The sequence below is a fragment of the Oncorhynchus nerka genome, linkage group LG16 (assembly GCF_034236695.1).
Source record: "Oncorhynchus nerka isolate Pitt River linkage group LG16, Oner_Uvic_2.0, whole genome shotgun sequence".
Classification (NCBI taxonomy): domain Eukaryota; kingdom Metazoa; phylum Chordata; class Actinopteri; order Salmoniformes; family Salmonidae; genus Oncorhynchus; species Oncorhynchus nerka.
The window spans coordinates 19,588,178-19,608,567 of NC_088411.1; the positions used below are offsets into that span (position 1 = coordinate 19,588,178).

The 20,390-nt window shown below is 42.5% G+C and overlaps 1 pseudogene; it reads left to right on the plus strand.

Annotated features, from left to right (window-relative positions):
- The first annotated feature begins 684 nt into the window (after positions 1 to 684).
- Positions 685 to 18,037, plus strand: LOC115144481 (zinc finger CCCH domain-containing protein 7B-like; annotated as a pseudogene).
- The last annotated feature ends 2,353 nt before the right edge of the window (positions 18,038 to 20,390 follow it).

Genomic DNA, 20,390 nt, shown 5'->3' on the forward strand with positions numbered 1-20,390 from the left:
AGTATCCTGTTGTGACAGTGTTCTGGATGATTACAGTGAGTGTGTGTGTGAGAAATATCCTGTATGGGGCCCGACCTGTTTTACTATGTGTCTCAGCTATAGTAGTGTAATGTCACCTACATAGGAATTAGCAGTAATGTAATGTCACCTACATAGGAATTAGCAGTCCTCTACAAGAGGAAAGCAATTTCCGAGAACCATTTTATGTCCGCCTCCTCCGTATGCTCAAAATAAGATTTTGTCAAAGCCTCCAATACTAGCCCGGGGGGATGCAGTTGGCGGACACCTTGTACGAATTGGCAGATGAGGAAATGGGCCCCTGACGATTTTCCATCGATGAGTAAATGGTTAGACGATATGGCTGAGGCATACACCTTCAAGGTTAAGGCAGAGCGACCTGAGTCCAATTGTTTCTGAAGGAAGCTCAGTAAAACAGGTACAGAGCAAGACCCTGGTTCCTCTGCCCTGGTTCGGTAAACAGCTTCCAGCAACCAGCATACATCATCTCTTTTTGTGTAATATCAATACTTTTCCCACAGGTTTTTTCAAAATGTGTTCAACAATCAAAAAGGAATTTATGAACATGATAAACATTTATTTACAAACTCTTGTTAACTCTGACTCTGCTTGCTCGTCAATGCAACTGCCACCTAGTGGTCACATTGAAAATAGCCACTATCAACCAACCCGCAGTTCTACAGGACCAAGCGTCTCATCTCTTGATTTGAGCGCAACTTCATTGGGGAAGAACTGTGTAGAATTTGGGGTAAAAACTCTCACATGTTCCGTCCAGATTCAACAACCATTTACCCTGGACAAATGTGTGTCTGGATGGGACAAATGTGTGTCTGGATGATTAATATTCTATAAGTTATTTATTGGAGAAGAACAAGGTCGGGCGGGGTGTTGTTTTCGGTGAGTAGCTAACTTTAGCTAGCACGTTAATGTCCAGTCAGTTTAGCTACCTTACGAATTTACAAAATCCCAGTTATGAAGCTGTATATCTGTTATTCAGTTGTCACTGTTATTTTGAACTGACCCAGCCAGCTAACTACCTCGTTAGCCCCGGTGGTACGATGCTGTCCCTGATGCAGGCAAATGGGCTCTCCATAAATAACGTTAATCAAAAATATGTTCTGTAAACTGAATTGCCAGCTGATATAATTAGCTACTCTTGTCACTGCTGGTTGAAGATCAGACGTAAGTAAACAAACCAAAGAGAAACTGACGTTAGTTACAAGCTAAAGCGACTGGGTGGATAACGGGGTCAAAGTGGCCCGCTATGCTCAGGCAGAGCTCTACGTCAACAGGGCAGCGGCACACTTTCAGTTTGTAAGACACACACACGCTTAACAATGTTAAAATGGTTAGTTAGCATGTGTACAGTACCAGTCAAAAGTTTGGACACACCTACTCATTCTAGGATTTTCCCTTTATTATTACTAGGTTCTACATTGTAGAATGATAGTGAAGACATAAACTATGAAATAACACATATGGAATCATGTAGTAACCAAAAAAGTGTTGAACAAAATGGATTTTATATGTTAGATTCTTCAAAGTAGCCACCCTTTGCCTTGATGACAGCTTTGCACACTTGGCATTCTCTCAAAAAGCTTCATTAGGTAGTCACCTGGAATGCATTTCCATTAACAGGTGCTCCTTGTTAAATTTCTTTCCTCCTTAATGCATTTGAGCCAATCAGTTGTGTTGTGACAAGGTAGGGGTGGTATACAGAAGATAGTCCTATTTGGTCCATATTATGGCTAGAACAGCTCAAATAAGCAAAGAGAAACGACAGTCCATCATTACTTTAAGACATGAAGATCAGTCAATACAGAAAATGTCATAAACTTTGAAAGTTTCTTCAAGTGCAGTTGCAAAAACCATCAAGTGCTATGATGAAACTGGCTCACATGAGGACTGCCACTGGAAAGGAAGAGGATAAGTTTGTTAGAGTTAACTGCACCTCTGATTGCAGCCCAAATAAATGCTTCACAGAGTTCAAGTAACAGACACATCTCGATATCAACTGTTCAGAGGAGACTGCGTGAATCAGGCCTTCATGGTCAAATTGCTGCAAAGAATCCACTACTAAAGGACATCAATAAGAAGAAGGGACTTGCTTGGGCCAAGAAAGATGAGCATTGAACATTAGACCGGTGAAAATCTGTCCTTTTGCCTGATGAGTCCAAATTTGAGATTTTTTGGTTCCAACCACTGTGTCTTTGTGAGACGCGGAGTAGGTGAACGAATGATCTCCGAATGTGTGGTTCCCACCGTGAAGCATGGAGGAGGAGGTGTGATGGTGTGGGGTGCTTTGTGGTGACGCTGTCTGTGATTGATTTAGAATTCAAGGCACACTCACCCAGCATGGCTACCACAGCGTTCTGCAGAGATACACCATCCCATCTGGTTTGCACTTAGTCCCACTATCATTAGGTTTTCAACAGGTCAGTAACCCAAAACACACCTCCAGGCTGTGTAAGGGATATTTGACCAAGGAGAGTGATTGAGTGCTGCATCAGATGACCTGGCCTCCACAATCACCTGACCTCAACCCAATTGAGATGGTTTGGGATGAGTTGGACCACAGAGTGAAGGAAAAGCAGCTAAGTCGCAGGGCGCTCTACAGAAAAGCTCTCTAAGGGAGCTGGGCCGACTCCGGGAGGCCTATGGGTGTGGCACTGGATGCCTTCTCACTGCCCCACATGTAAGTCAAGGCCACAGGGCACACGAGCACCGGAACCATAGTTCAATTAAAATGATGAATCTAATTTATTCTATGACATGCTTTTAGTTACTCGCATTTCTTTAGAATAAAACATTTAATTTGAACTGATTGTTTATGGGGTGTACTTTATTTCTCATACAGGACAGGCAGGTGGGTGAACTGGCCCAGGACCTGGCTAATAAACTAGGCCTGATGGTCCGTAAGGCCTACGTAAGCCCTCAGATAAGTTTCGTTACCTTTGACTCTACCCACTCAAATATCAAAATGCCAGGACAGGTACAGTGCATTCGGAAAGTATTCAGACCCCTTGAATATTTCAACATTTTGTTACGTTACAGCCTTACTCTAAAATGTATTAAATAAAACATTTTCTTCATAAATCTGACCGTGATTGAACTCTTTGGCCTGAATGCCAAGCGTCACATCTGGAGAAAACCTGGCACCATCCCTATTAGAGGTCGACCGATTATGATTTTTCAGCGGCGATACCGATTATTGGAGGACCCCAAAAAAATGCTGATACCGCTTAATCGGCCTATTTTTATTTATTTATTTGTAATAATGACGACAATTACAACAATACTGAATGAACACTTATTTTAACTTAATATAATACATCAATAAAATCAATTTAGCCTCAAATAATGAAACATGTTCAATTTGGTTTAAATAATGCAAAAACAAAGTGTTGGAGAAGTAAAAGTGCAATATGTGCCATGTAAAAAAAAGCTAACGTTTCAGTTCCTTGCTCAGAACATGAGAACATGTGAAAGCTGGTGGTTCCTTTTAACATGAGTCTTCAATATTCCCAGGTAAGAAGTTTTAGGTTGTAGTTATTATAGGACTATTTCTCTTTATACCATTTGTATTTCATTAACCTTTGACTATTGGATGTTCTTATAGGCACTTTAGTATTTCCAGTGTAACAGTATAGCTTCCGTCCCTCTCCTCACTCCTCCCTGGGCTCGAACCAGGAACACAACGACAACAGCCACCCTCGAAGCAGCGTTACCCATGCAGAGCATGGGGAACAACCACTCCAAGTCTCAGAGCGAGTGACGTTTGAAACGCTATTAGCTCGTACCCCGCTAACTAGCTAGCCATTTCACATCGGTTACACAAGCCTAATCTCGGGAGTTGATAGGCTTAAAGTCATAAACAGCGCAATGCTTGACGCACAACGAAGAGCTGCTGGCAAACGCACGAAAGTGCTGTTTAAATGAATGCTTACGAGCCTGCTGCTGCCTACCACCGCTCAGACAGACTGCTCTATCAAATCATAGACTTAGTTATAACATAATAACACACAGAAATACGAGCCTTAGGCCCCTGGGGCGGCAGGGTAGCCTAGTGGTTAGAGCGTTGGACTAGTAACCGGAAGGTTACAAGTTCAAACCCCTGAGCTGACAAGGTACAAATCTGTCGTTCTGCCCCTGAACAGGCAGTTAACCCACTGTTCCTAGGCCGTCATTGAAAATAAGAATTTGTTCTTAACTGACTTGCCTAGTTAAATAAAGGTAAAATTCAAATTAAAAAAATATGGTAGAATCTGGAAACTATCATCTCGAAAACAAGACGTTTATTCTTTCAGTGAAATACGGAACCGTTCCGTATTTTATCTAAGGGGTGGCATCCATTAGTCTAAATATTCCTGTTACATTGCAGAACCTTCACTGTTATGTCATAATTACGTAAAATTCTGGAAAATTAGGCAGCCCAAACTGTTGCATATACACTGACCTCTGCGTGCAATGAACGCAAGAGAAGTGACACAATTTCAGCTGGTTAATATTGCCTGCTAACCTGGATTTCTTTTAGCCAAATATGCAGGTTTAAAAATATATACTTCTGTGTATTGATTTTAAGAAAGGCATTGATGTTCATGGTTATGTACACATTAGAGCAACGATACGCACCGTATCGATTGTATGCAATGCAGGACACTCTAGATAAACTAGTAATATCATCAACCATGTGTAGTTAACTAGTGATTATGATTGATTGATTTTTTGTTTTTTTGTTTTGAATTTGACCCCTTTTTCTCCCCAATTTCGTGGTATCCAATTGTTGTAGTAGCTACTATCTTGTCTCATCGCTACAACTCCCGTACGGGCTCGGGAGAGACGAAGGTTGAAAGTCATGCGTCCTCCGATACACAACCCAACCAAGCCGCACTGCTTCTTAACACAGTGCGCATCCAACCCGGAAGCCAGCCGCACCAATGCGCCGGAGGAAACACCGTGCACCTGGCCACCTTGGCTAGCGCACACTGCGCCCAGCCCGCCACAGGAGTCGCTGGTGCGCGATGAGACAAGGACACCCCTACCGACCAAGCCCTCCCTAACCCGGGCGACGCTAGGCCAATTGTGCGTCTCCCCACAGACCTCCCGGTCGCGGCCGGTTACGACAGAGCCTGGGTGCGAACCCAGGGACTCTGATGGCACAGCTGGCGCTGCAATACAGCGCCCTTAACCACTGCGCCACCCGGGAGGCCTGATTGTTTTTTATAAGATAAGTTTAATGCTAGCTAGCAACTTACCTTGGCTTACTGCATTCGCGTAACAGGCAGCCTCCTCGTGGACTGCAATGAGAGGCAGGTGGTTGGAGCGTTGGGCTAGTTAACTGTAAGGTTGCAAGATTGAATCCCCTGAGCTGACAAGGTGAAAATCTGTCGTTCTGCCCCTTAACGAGGCAGTTAACCCACCGTTCCTAGGCCAGCGTTGAAAATAAGAATGTGTTCTTAACTGACTTGCCTCGTTAAATAAAGATTAAATAAAGGTGTAAAAAAATTGTTTTAATCTGACAAATCGGTGTCCAAAAATACAGATTTCCGATTGTTATGAAAACTCGACATCGGCCCAATTAATCGGCCATTCTGATTCATCGGTCAACATCTAATCCCTATGGTGTTTTTCAGCGGCAGGGACTGGGAGACTAGTCAGGAACGAGGGAAAGATGAACGTAATAAAGTACAGAGAGATCCTTGATGAAAACCTGTTCCAGAGCGCACAGGGCCTCAGACTAGGCCGAAGGTTCACCTTCCAACAGGACAACAACCCTAAGCACACAGCCAAGACAACGCAGGAGTGGCTTTGGGACAAGTCTCTGAATGTCCTTGAGTGGCCCAGCCAGAGCCGGGACTTGAACCCGATCTAACATCTCTGGAGAGACCTGAAAATATATGTGATGCGAAGCTCCCATTCAACCTGACAGAGTTTGAGAGGATCTGGAGTGAAGAATGGGATAAACTCCCCAAATACAGGTGTGCCAAGGTTTTAGCTTCATACCCAAGAAGACTTGAGCCTGTAATCGCTGCTAAAGGTGCTTCAACTTACGTAAATGTGATGTTTTTTTTTCAGAAATGTCTAAAAACGTATTTTTACTTCGTCATTATGGGGTATTGTGTGTAGATTGATGAGGGTGAAAAAACAATTCAATCCGCTTTAGAATAAGGCTGTAACGTAACAAAATGTGTATAAAGTCAAGGGGTCTGAATACTTTCCGAATGCACTGTATTCCAGAGATGGTTTGGTATGGTTTAGAAACTTTGGAATCGAGCTTGAGTTGACAGTGTAGCCCTGTTAGCGCCTGGACTTGTTGAAATATCTTCACGCCTAGAAGAACTTCCAGGCTTCCGTCAACTGTCAATATTTATTGAGAAAGAATTATGAATTACTGGGCAGTTTGGGAAAAACTAATCCAGTCCGAATCGTCCTCTGGAATAACGGACATTCTGGGGTAATTATTACATAACCAACATTCTCTAATAATACGTGTCCCATGTGAATAGGGCTTAGCCTAAATGTCTAAGAAAATTGAGGAGAGGGGAAACCACAACTTATTTAGGTCTATAATCAATAGCGTAACTGTTAAATGTGCCTGGCTTTATAAATCATCCATATATATCTACAGAAATAAGACAGATCCTGCTTCTGTTGCCTGTTTTACTGTTTGTTTAATAGCCTACTGATTTCCGTGAGCAACGAGCCTCATGGAACGGCAAAATGTCATATAAAACAATTTCGCAGATTTGGCTGTTTTTAGTCTTTTCCATGCTGTAATTAAGCACTGTTCCAAACAGGCAGAGAAATAATATTGTAATCTAACAGCACCTGTTTGTTACACATAATATGCATGCAGTTCTCGCTCCTATACTCTTCTTTTTCTTGATCTCGTTGTTATTATAATGATCATTATAATAAACAATGCCGTTATCATTAGTAGGAGTTGTATAGCAGCCTTGTATAACCACTATCGAGCAGTAGGCCTAAGAGCCTGTTTTGTTTAGTCTTAATACTTCAACTTACTTATGCTTATATTTCAATATATAGGCTACTGTATCAATCATTCATTCGTTCCTGCCATCACACAGCATACAAGACATTCATGCTTCGAAATGAAATCAAGCATTTTTGCCTTAAAATTAGATAAAGGGAGCTTTGAATAATTAAACCTAAACAATAAATAAACTACAATTCACGAATACATTCAACTGTTTTTTAGTCTGGTGTAATAAAGGCTTTATAAATATTTTTCTGGTACACATCAAAAATAAACATATCCAGGTGTTAGAATGGCCAAGTCAAAGTCCAGACCTGAATCCAATCGAGAATCTGTGGAAAGAACTGAAAACTGCTGTTCACAAATGCTCTCCATCCAACCTCACTGAGCTCGAGCTGTTTTGCAAGGAGGAATGGGAAACATTTTCGGTCTCTCGATGTGCAAAACTGATAGAGACATACCCCAAGCGACTTACAGCTGTAATCGCAGCAAAAGGTGGCGCTACAATGTATTAACTTAAGGGGGCTGAATAATTTTGCACGCCCACTTTTTCAGTTTTTGATTTGTTAAAAAAGTTTGAAATATCCAATAAATGTCGTTCCACTTCATGATTGTGTCCCACTTGTTGTTGATTCTTCACAAAAAATACAGTTTTATATATTTATGTTTGAAGCCTGAAATGTGGCAAAAGGTCGCAAAGTTCAAGGGGGCCGAATACTTTCGCAAGGCACTGTATATTTTAAACCAAATACTTTTAGACTTTTACTCAAGTAGTACTTTAATGAGTGACTTTTTCTTGAATAATTTTCTATTAAGGTATCTACTTTTACTCAAGTATGACATTTGCATACTTTTTCCACTACTGCCTGACGGGTTGCACATTTTAGTAGTTGAACTTCCACCACTGAAGTACCTTACATGGAGCACAGAGCTATGCATTTTTGGTCTAGAAGGAGATCTAGAATAATATGTCTCTCTCCCTCAGTCACAGAGCCCAGTCCAAGGCGCTATCCCCACCAACCTCCCCAACACAGCTGTGGGCCTGCACCCTCCATACTCCTCCAGCCCCCTCACCCCAGCTACCCCCTGCCTTCTTCAGCTTCACTGTCAGCCAGATGTCCGCTCTGGAGACCTACCCCTCGCTGGGCCAGAGGGACCAGACCTCCACACAGGTGCTGGATGCCCTGGGGGCCTTTTCCCCGGAGGCTGGGGACACAGAGGGCAAAGGAGGGGCTGGAATTGGAGGGCTGGACTCCCTCTCTGAGTACATCTTGCCTGGTGAGTGGATGAGACATATGAACAAGGTGTATGGGTCCGGGTGTGTGCTTTGGTGATGTCAATTATATTGAAAACAGCAAAGCCATTGTAGCAGGCTTTTTTTTTTTTTGCCACTATCCAGTCTTATTTTGCAACCATACCGTTTAAACCTGCATCAGCTGTTACTTAAACCTTCCCAGAACTGCCCAGTGACCCTGAACAGTCCTCGGGGAATGTGTTAGTTGTTGTTGAAGCTAGTTTGTGTCAGCAGCACTGCTGTATGGCCACACGGTGTCTGGTATCCCTGTGTCCTTGTGTTGCAGTTCTGTTCTCCAGGGGGAAGAATTTCTCACAGTATCATCTCTGGGATCTACAAACACAGCTCCCCTCACACAGTAAGACAGCGGCATAACGCCTGAACACTCCGATGGATACTCTCATCTTCTTTCTCCTGTCTTCTGAGTTTATCACAACATGGATGTCTCTATACTTGATACTATACTTTATACTCTATACTATGTGTGTTTTTTAAATTCCCAGATTGCATTTATTCTATTGTTGTTATTTATGCTTTTGTGATATTCCTTATTCTGATAAGTTCCCCTACTCTTCTCTCTGCAGGTTTGTGGGATATAGACTACCAGTACCAGGTGGAAGCAGCTCACCGCTGTAAGAGGGACCTGCTGCTGTCTCGCTTCAAGAACAAAGAAGACCCCATCCCATCGAAATAACTTCCTGGGGGGGGGCCTTTGTGTTTTGCAAAGGTACGCACAGTACTGGCCTCAAAAGTTTTAGAACACCTACTCATTGCAGGATTTTTCTTTATTTTTACTATTTTCTACATTGTAGAATAATAGTGAAGACATCAAAACTATGAAATAACACACATGGAATCATGTAGTAACCAAAAAAGTGTTAAACAAATCCAAATATATTTTCTATAGCCACCCTTTCTATAGCCATCCTTTGCCTTGATGACAGTTTTGCACACTCTTGGCATTCTCTCAACCAGCTTCACCTGGAATGCTTTTCCAACAGTCTTGAAGGAGTTCCCACATGCTGAGCACTTGTTGGCTGCTTCACTCTGCCGTCCAACTCATTACAAACCATCTCAATTGGTTTGTGTTGAGGTCGGGTGATTGTGGAGGCCAGGTCATCTGATGCAGCACTCCATCACTCTCCTTCTTGGTCAAATAGCCCTTACACAGCCTGGAGGTGTGTTTTGGGTCATTGTTCTGTTGAAAAACAAATGATAGTCCCACTAAACGCAAACCAGATGGGATGGCGTATCGCTGCAGAATGCTGTGGTAGCCATGCTGGTGAAGTGTGCCTTGAATTCTAATTAAATCAGAGACCGTGTCACCAGCACATGCATGTTCTCTTACTCAAATAAGCACAGAAGTGCTGGCAGTAGTTTTAATGTTGCTTAAACAGAATTTTCCATCAGTGATAGTAAATATTATGTACTCTCTACCTCATACCTATTTCCTGCTCCTCCTCTGTCTCCCTGAAGAGGTCCAGGAGCGCCAGGAATGCCAGTATGGGGAGAACTGCACATTTGCCTACTGCCAGGAGGAAATATACCTGTGGACCCAGGAGAGGAAGGGGGCTCTGAGAAGGGAGCTGCTGTTTGACCCGCTGAGCAGCACCGAGAGACGGGCACTCAGCGTCACACTCCTGCTGCAGCAGCACATGGGCATGTTCATGTTCCTCTGTGAGGTAGGGTGTGATGCACATAGACCTCCACATGGTGAACTTTGCAGTATTCTGTATATACGCACACACTCCGTTTCGCTCTCTCTCCCTCTGCAAGAATGTTTTGACAGTAAGCCTCCCATCATCAGCAAGTGCAGCAAAGAGAACTTGGCTGTCTGCTCAAACCTCACTGCCCGGCATCCCTTTGATAAGTGACTCTCCTAGACCTTTCTGTACTTTTCCGTCATCCTCTCTCTGTCCTTCATTGTATCAGATCCAAATAAGCACTTTGTCTTGGTATAATGGATTCTAAATCCAATTTCCCTCAGACAATATTCAAGTCAGCTATTTGCACCCTGTCCCCTTCTGCCCTCTCCTTCTCTCTCCTCCTCCATCTCTTCCCCCTCTATCTCATCCCTGTTTTCTCAGGTGCCTAGTGCATGTGGTGTGTTCTGCCAACGTGCGCCACAGTAAGGTGCGCCCGCTGCACCCCCTCTGCGAGTTTGACATGTGTCGCCACGAGGTGCGTTACGGCTGCCAGCGCGAGGACAGCTGCTCCTTTGCCCACTCCGTCATAGAACTCAAGTGCTAGGTGCTGCAGCAGGACACCGGTACAGAAGTACTCATGTGTTTGCAAGCATGGCTGCACACACAGACACACTCTATCAAGGATTCCAGCAAAATAACCAAAGTTCACGCTATCATCTGTTACTTTGTGTGTCTTTATTAACTTCCCTCTCTCTCCCAGGTATCACCCATGAGATGGTACAGAAGTCCAAGAGGCTCTGGTACAGGCTAGAGCAAAATGCTCAGAAACAGAAGGTGAGCATGAGATGGGCAGGATGCCCTTGTCTCCTAATACAATACACCATTTGCGTTATTGTTTTAAGGGCCTGATTTACAAGATCTCTCTCACTCATGCTCTCTGCCTGTGCACGTTACACACCAGAGCTGTGGTGGGGGGAATAGGGGGAGTGGGAGACAACCTCAGGGGTGGAGGGGATGGCAGGGGGTTAAACCTGAAGATGACGTTTGTGGCCAGATGGATGGACATGTCCACGAACCAGACAAGGCCCTCAAGTACTGCACGACAGGTGAGAGACGATATCAAACTGACATCTGCACTCATGGTAAGTGCTGAAGTTCTTGTGTCAATATGAGGCTGCAGGGGCTACCATCTGTTTCATGACCAGGCCTGAACTGATATTTAATAGGATAAAAGGAATGTTAAAGAAATAGGCCCATTAAAGGATTAACTCTATAGAAATGCAAAATACCTTGTTCTGAATGGTCAATTTCACTAACTTTATGATTGTAGTCCATAGTCATGTTCTTTTCTTTCTCTTTCTCCCGCCCATCTCTCATCTCTCTTCCTCATCTCTGTCTTCCCCTTTCCCCCTTTCTCCAGCTGGACTAAGAAGCGTTGGGTATTGCTGGTGAAGTCTTTGGAGAAGAAGAAGTGGGTCGTTGTGCGGCCTCTTCCCTTCTCCCATGCATACCCACAGCAGTATGACGTAAGTCCCTCCCCCTTCTCTATCCCTCCATCACTCACTCTTTTCACCCTTCCCCTCTCTCATACACAGTCACACCCACCTAAGTATGAACTGAGTCACCCCTCTCTACTAATTTTCTCCATCCCTCTCTCCCCTCGGGGTCTGTTTTAATCTCTCCAATCAGGCAGTCATTTCCAGCAGACCTCTCACATGCTGAATACAGCTGATGTTGTTTACAGCTCTCCTCCTCTCGTCTTTACACCTATAGGCAGCTTGGCCTTTGTTCCACGGTAGGTTAGCTATTTGTCGTGCTACTACTTGTGAAGGAAAAGGGTTTCTTTAAAGAAGGGCCAGTATGTCAGCATCCGTTTCAATTGTGTTTTGACATCCGATTATAAGGATTGTCAAATAAAATCACAGGAAAGTATACAATCAGGACAGACAGTGCAATAATAAAGCAGTCTCCCTAGATGTGTGTCCATGTGATGAAGCAGAAGAAGTGCCACTGACATCGGGAACTGTTCCTTCGCCCACATTCTGGAAGAAAGGGACGTCTGGACGTACATGAAGAACAACAGCTGTAAGATTCTGTCTTTCTGTTGCTTTTCCTCTTTTTGCATGTGTCATGGCCAAACAAATCATGTATTTACAGTGTATTTGTTTCCAACGCTAATCCCTGTCCCCTCCCGTCCACAGTGAGGGACATGCAGCAGATGTTTGACATGTGGCTCAGGCTGACCAGTCAGAATAGACTCACTGATGCAAGCCTTATGGCCTCGCCTCTGGAGGAGAAATGGGTTTCCCTGACGACAGATTCCACTGAGTCATTGGTGAGTGGCTTAAGTCATAGGGGCGGTGGGGTACTAAGGTAACATGGAACTGTTTTAAGATGGTCATTAGCTATTTGATTTGTAATTTTACGACCCCTTTAGGGATCCCCCAAAAGTAAAGATACAGGATTTGATCAAATATAGAATTAGGCCTTTTCTACTATAGCCCATAGAAACACATTGAGTAACAGGTTCATAAATGGCAAAAAAGACACACTTCAAAACCTTATGATTTATTTTTTGACTATGTGCTATATCTAGGAGATATGAGAAAGCTCAGGAAATATTTATGTTTTTCTGGACACATTTGATCCCTTATTTTTGTTGGCATAACTACCTTCTTTCTTCCATTCCTTTTTGTATGGGTTACCTTCAGACGGCACTTGTGAGAGTCTCCCCTTTCCATAGAGTGGAATAATAGTTTGTAGGCCAAACCGTTCGGACGCTACATAGGTTTTTGTGAGATTCCTCATGGTCTGACAAACAAGGCTACAGCTCGGCCATCTTCTGCAGATGCAGAAGGCCGACATAGGCAGTAGATTGAGACGCAGCCCGTACAAAAAACCTGATAGCTCTAGCTTGAACTAATGAATTTTGATGGGGATTTTTTATGTTACTTAGATTTGATTCACGGCTGTGTCAGTAGACTCCTTAAGGATTAAAAACAAGTGGTATATTTTTTTTATACTAGCCTTTTCTGATGTTGGATGTGGAGAAACCCATTTTGTGAGTGTCAGTCTGGGCAGAAGGATGAGATTTGTGAGTGTTGTCAGGCTGAGGCTGAGCCGCTCCCTGGAGCTGTGGATAAGTGACCCTGATCCCACTACACCAGAGACCAGCTACAGTACCTACCGCCTGTGACGAGAGTCTGAATGCGAACACACACACCCCTTACAGTATGACAAATTGCTGATGCAACAGGCACCGCCTTGTGCAATGCACACACAGAAAGTAATGTATAAGAAAATGCGCGTCCATAATCTGAGGGGTTTGACTAAGGTTTGGCTGTTATTAACTTCAATCTGAGCCTCATTGCATTTCTAGCACGCTGCAGATGTCACTGTACTGGACGTGTCTGCCCTTCCCCTATATTACAGCCCTCAAAGTCGCCCCTTTACAAATACGGAGTGGCTGCATGGCTGAATTCTCTTGACGCCTCTTCCCGATCGATAAACAACCAAACAAATTAGGCTACAAAATATATACATTTTTGAAATGTTATTTCAAATGTGGGTTTTTTATTTCAGCTGTTCAGAAATATGACGCAGAGAAATGCGCAGAACGTGTTTAGGTTGTTTAGCTCTGGGGAAGAGGTGTCTAAGGGGGTGAAACTGGGCGGTCACTCAGCCTTACAAATAAGCCCCTATATATGTTGCTAGGGACAAACGACTTCAACCAAATCCTTCCCTCCTTTCCTTGTAGGAACGTAGAAAGGTGGAGAGTGAAATAGGACAGAAATTGTGAGTACGCCATTTTGTTTGTCCATGGTAGTTAGTGCTTCACTCTATTTGTCTGCAATATTGGTAGAGGACTATGAATGTAAAGCCAGTCAATGCCATAATGAGAAAGCCATCAAATTATATATGGTTGTGGAATGTATTCGGAATACCCAAGACAAATCTTAATAACATTTAAAATGAACCCCTACTCCACCTATCCCCCCTTTATTGATAGAAATTGCATAGCAGTCTTTTGGTTACATAAGCAAGTCAGGCAGCCCAACCTGTGGTCAGCACTGACATGTACACGCATTCACATACATATGCACTGAGCAGGCTCAGAATGGAACACCGTGTTTCATAATATGGCATTGACATTGGAGGACTATAGGGGTCAAAGTGACTGTAGCAGTTCAGCTTCAGTTCTCACAGACTCTTCACTCGGACCCACTCAAACATACTGTGCCGTATGCTTAGAGTCTAGAGTTTTTGTGGACCACATGAACAAGTCCTGGTTTGTCTTGGTCAGTAGGGCTGGCACAATTACAGCATAATCCTGAAACAGACGAACCATTGTTGTTATTATTTTTCACAACCGTTTTGTTTTTATTTACGAACGACTGACTGAAGACGGGACAGTCGGTTATTCGTGCGGTTGAGTCGGTGTCTGCGGTAACACGGACTCTTCACAACGTGATGAATCTTTGTTGCTCCTTGCTGAAACAACTTGCAGTCAGGAGGAGAGGAGAAAATGTGCCTCTTAAAATCCCCCAAAAAGACCAATAACCATCATCCAAAATTCCATGACTGTCACAGCCCTCCTGGTCAGGTGACGTGGCTTCATTTGGCATGTGGACCACCAGTTTAACTAGGATAACGTGAAGTTACCTTTGCCACATTAGCCCTCAAATGTAAACCTACGCTGATTAATCAAGGGAAAACTGATTGTCTGGGATGAGGTGTCAGAATATCAATGAAGACATAAAAAGTAAATGAAAAGTAAGGTAGGACTACCCATAATTTACACTTAAAGGTACGTTTTTAGCCTAGTCTTAAATTTAGATGTGTGTATATACATGCACTGTGTGTGTGTGTGTGTGTGTGTGTGTGTGTGTGTGTGTGTGTGTGTGTGTGTACATACATGCATACTGTGACGGCCCTGAATTTTATGAACCGTCTCAGTGCTTCTCCTTCCAATAGGGCGCTTCCCCTTCAATTGCCAATTAAATAGGGCTTTTCCTTCCAATAGGGCGCTTCCCCTTCAATTGCCAATTAAATAGGGCTTTTCCTTCCAATAGGGCACTTCCCCTTCAATTGCCAATTAAATAGGGCTTTTCCTTCCAATAGGGTGCTTTCCCTTTAATTCCCAATTAAATAGCCAGCATCAGCTGCGCAAAGTGGGGTTGTGATGGAGACGTGAATGAGGATGTTTTCAACCCTCAGTTCCGAAGCTTCTCTATTCCATTTGTTTTGTTGCATTTAAATGTGTGTTTTGTAGCCTAATAGAGTTTACCCAGGATCGGATCCACTCTTTGCGTCCGTGGACTTACACCTCTCTCTTCTTCAGGGCCTTTCTCAGCTGGAGATTTGTTGGCGGATTGGATTGTCTGACTGACCGACTGACTACAACCTTTTTGTATACGGTATTTCATTTGTTTTGATGTGATGTATACTGTGATGATTTATGTAGTTAGTTGTAGTTGAGGACTTAGTAAGAGTTGATACGCTTTATAGTTGTTATTGATTGTATGATTAATTCTGGGTTTACGCTACACTTGAGTGAACGGACAAACATTGCGTGACAAAAGTCACTTGGGTTCCCTGAACTCCTTTACCGGGCTGGACTCTTTTTAGACCCGAGGCACAGGACATTTCTGGAGGAACCAGAACTCATTGTGTTATATTATTGTATGTGTGTGTAATCATTTATGTTGGTAATACAACCCACGCAAAAGAATACAGTTGTTTTTGAAGTTCTTTCCAATGTTTTAAGGGTTTATGAAAAGTTTATTTCCATCCTGACTTTTACATAAGTCCTTTGTATTGGTGTAGACTTGACGGACCAGATGGGACTCATTCCCTCCCAAACCAAAAGGAGAAACCAATGTTTTCTCTGGTAGGCACAACCTACCTGGCACCCCTATAAATAATAACCAAGTCAAAACCGTTACAATATATACATACATACATACATACATACTTGTGCTGCGGTAATATTTTTTTTTAAAATGCATTTTCTGAACACCTCACAACATTAAGTACATATTAAATGTTCAATCATTTTTTCCCCACATCAGGCATTAAAGCCATTTTATTATTGTCCATTTTTGTCTGAAATGGACACCACTTATCTTCAACCCCGTCACAGACAATATGGAAGTTGTCTGAATATGATTATAAAAGATGCTTGTTATAAGATCAACATGTACCTAATGCTCATGTGTCCAATTAAATTATTATAAATATAAAATGTATGTAAAATCTTAGAATTTTGCTATATTAAACCCTGAAATAGACATTGTGTCAGCAGGTCATCCATTTAAATTTTAAAAATGCTTTCAATTCAGAGTTTTGACATGAATCTGATCTTCTTGGGATTGTCCTTAACATTTCAGACTGAGCTCAGAAAACATCAAATTCATATTTATTCATCTTTGACATTTTATTTAACAAATATTGTCTTGTAACGGGGTAGAAGAGACACATCGGTTTCCATATGAACTAGTTTAGTTTTACAATCAAAATCCCTCCAAGATTTACCCCCAAAACATTGCATTTCATTGTATGTAACCATGTAATAAGGACATTTAGATATAGTTAGATTAATATGGGTTTTATTAACCAAACTGCAGTAAATATGGCAACATATAAAAACACATCAGGCATTGGGGTAATTAAAAACATTCAACAGGTTTCATCAGAAAAGTTCAACGTGTCATCAAACAGTAGGAACATTTTCCAAGGGCATTTCGAATGCTAGAACAGCTGTAACTACAGCACTAGTGTCAGCATGACGATCCTTCTTCTCAGGAGCACCATATTCATTCATTCATTAATTCATTAATTGTTTTCTTTCTGAGAGTCTGGCCAACACAACTCTCTCAACGTCTTGGTGGCGGGATGTCACACGCTGTGGGGGTGGAATCATCTCAAGGACTTCATCAAACTGATACCAGTGGATGTCGTCTCGATAAGGCCAGTAAAATCTGTTTGGTCCTACACGATGCATACATTTCACTTGTACACATGCCATCCGTGCTGAGGATGATGCCTGGATAAAGGTCATCAAATTCCACTACACACCACTGCCCAAGAACACCTGCATTTCCCACACTGGATTTCATCTACAGGTTGTGGGTTTTCCTCATTGGCTGGCTGTTCTGGGGCAGCCAGGACCTTCTGCCTGAAACTGAAGTGCTGTGTGTTAAAGCATGCACAGTTTAGGTCCTTCTTTGTTGAACAAAGGCTGCTGACATCACAAGACATCAGCTCACCAGGAGCAAAGGGTGATGACCTGGTGTAGTCTCATGGTGGAGGGTACCGCTTTTATCGAGCTTGGCATCATCTCCATCGCATGTTCAACATCTGGACTTTGTGGAGGAGTGGTCAAGTTCCTCAGTGTTCCTTTCCTCTCCTTGCTTCTTTTGTATGCTCTTCTCCGTTTCTTTTTCCCTGCTTCAACATTTATTTTCCTTCTCTGACGCTTTTTCTCAAGGTATTGTTCCCTTTTTCCGACACTGCCTTTGTCTTTCTGCTGCTGATGTGGGTGCCATCATTCCCTAGATGGTTCAATGGATAACGTTAAATCAAAGCTTCTTAGAATATATACATGTCTACACTATAATCATTGAGTAATTTAGGCTCTAGAGCGACTTAAAGGAACAACGGAAGTTAAGAGCCTTGCCCAACTCTCCTACCACTAGGCTACCTGCCTTTAAAATATATTTTTTGCTCACATTGAACACATTACAGCATGTTTCATAAGTGAATGTAAACCATGTATAATATATTGATTAATTCATTTGTTTAGATGCAGTAAGTAACTCAACCCTGTCACAGGTTTACAACCCTGTTACAATGGAATGTGATGGTTTTTGGCTCAAAATGGCCTCTGCTTCTCATGTGAAGGAAAGGAGACCACATGGTGTGCATGAAATTAAATGATTGTATATTTTTATGTGTTGAAATATAATTTTGATAGGTACTAGTTTTCCATGTTTATTTAATGTAACGGGGTTGAGTTGTTCAGGTCGAAGATCCCCACCTGACTTTAAAATAACAACAAAATACAGATATAAAAGAATGTGATTACTTGCCTCTTTCTGTACCATGCAGTTGAAAATTGTTGAATGATGTCAGTTCCTGTTAATGATGGCACTAGTGGACTGACTATTTTTTTATAGGCAGAGTTTGGTAGGCGTTGAGTGTAGACTGACGGACAGACCGAAATTGTGTGATTTTAATCAATAATCATGCATTTATTTGATAAATACTTACTCAACAAAAGAACACATATGTTTGCATTAATGGCAAAAGTGATTAATTATGTGCACATTTTAATATTAATTTCCCAAGTAAAAATTAAGTGAAACGCTCGGGGTACATGGCACAATTCTTAGTCAGTTAAAAAATAAGATTTTTTAAATAATGAAGTTAAAATGGATGCTATATTTATTTCAATTCATTATACTGGACATTTCAATTTATATACAAAATCTTTTAACATTTTTATTTTGGTGATCCAATACTTGAAATATAACATAAAAAGTCAGAGGGGCTGCAATATTACCCGAGCCCAAGAATGTCCCATATAAACTAAGCAACAAAAAAAAGAAACGTCCTCTCACTGTCAACTGCGTTTATTTTCAGAAAACTTAACGTGGAAATATTTGTATGAACATAAGATTCAACAACTGAGATGTAAACTGAACAAGTTCCACAAACATGTGACTCACAGAAATGTAATAATGTGTCCCTGAAAAAAGGGGACGGGGTCAAAATCAAAAGTAAGTCTGTATCTGGTGTGGCCACCAGCTGCATTAAGTACTGCAGTGCATCTCCTCCTCATGGACTGTACCAGATTTGCCAGTTATTGCTGTGAGATGTTACCCAACTCTTCCACCAAGGCACCTACAAGTTCCCTGACATTTCTGGGGGGAATGGCCCTAGCCCTCACCCTCCGATCCAACAGGCCCCAGACGTGCTCAATGGGATTGAGATCCGGGCTCTTCGCTGGCCTTGGCAGAACACTGACATTCCTTTCTTGCAGGAAAACATGCACAGAACGAGCTGTATGGCTGGTGGCATTGTCATGCTGGAGGGTCATGTCAGGATGAGCCTGCAGGAAGGGTACCACATGGGGGAGGAGGATGTCTTCCCTGTAATGCACAGCGTTGAGATTACCTGTAATGACAACAAGCTCAGTCCAATGATGTTGTGACACACCGCCCCAGACCACGACAGACTCTCCACCTCCAAATCGATCCCACTCCAGTGTACAGGCCTCAGTGTAACGCTCATTCCTTTGACGATAAACGCGAATCCGACCATCACCCCTGGTGAGACGAAACCGCGACTCGTCATTGAAAGAGCACTTTTTGCCAGTCATGTCTGATCCAGCGACGGTTGGATTGTGCCTATAGGCAATGTTGTTGCCTGTGATGTCTGGTGAGGACCTGCCTTACAACAGACCTGCAAGCCCTCAGTCCAGCCTCTCTCAGCCTATTGCGGACAGTCTGAGCACTGATGGAAGGATTGTGCGTTCCTCGTGTAACTTGGGCAGTTGTTTCCATCCTGTACCTGTCCCGCAGGTGTGATGTTCGGATATACCGATCCTGTGCAGGTGTTGTTACACGTGGTCTGCCACTGCGAGGATGATCAGCTGTCCGTCCTGTCTCACTGTAGCGCTGTTTTAGGCGTCTCACAATGGAATTTATTGCCCTGGCCACATCTGCAGTCCTCATGCCTCCTTGCAGCATGCCTAAGGTACGTTCACGCAGATGAGCAGGCACCCTGGGCATCTTCCTTTTGGTGTTTTTCAGAGTCCGTAGAAAGGCATCTTTAGTGTCCTAAGCTTTTAGAACTGTGACCTTAATTGCCTACCGTCTGTAAGCTGTTAGTATTTTAACAACCGTTCCACAGGTTCATTAATTGTTTATGGTTAATTGAACAAGCATGGGAAACAGTGTTTAAACCCTTTACAATGAAGATCTGTGAAGTTATTTGGATTTTTACGAATTGTCTTTGAAAAAAGGGATGTTTCTTTTCATGCTGAGTTTTTCAAAAGTTTGGGGTCACTTAGAAATGTCCTTGTTTTTTTGTCCATTTTTTAAATAACATCAAATTGATCAGAAATACAGTGTAGACATTGTTAATATTGTAAATGACCATTGTAGTATCAGCAGCCATCACTCCTGTGTTCTAATGTCACGTTGTTAGCTAATCCAAGTTTGTCATTTTAAAAGGTTCATTGTACATTAGAAAACTATTTTGCAATTATGTTAGCAGAGCTGAAAACTGTTGTTCTGATTAAAGAAACAATTAAACTGGCCTTCTTTCGACTAGTTCAGTATCTGCAGCATCAGCATTTGAGGGTTTGATTACAGGCTCAAAGTGGTACATGCATACATACAGTACCAGTCAAACGTTTGGACACACCTAC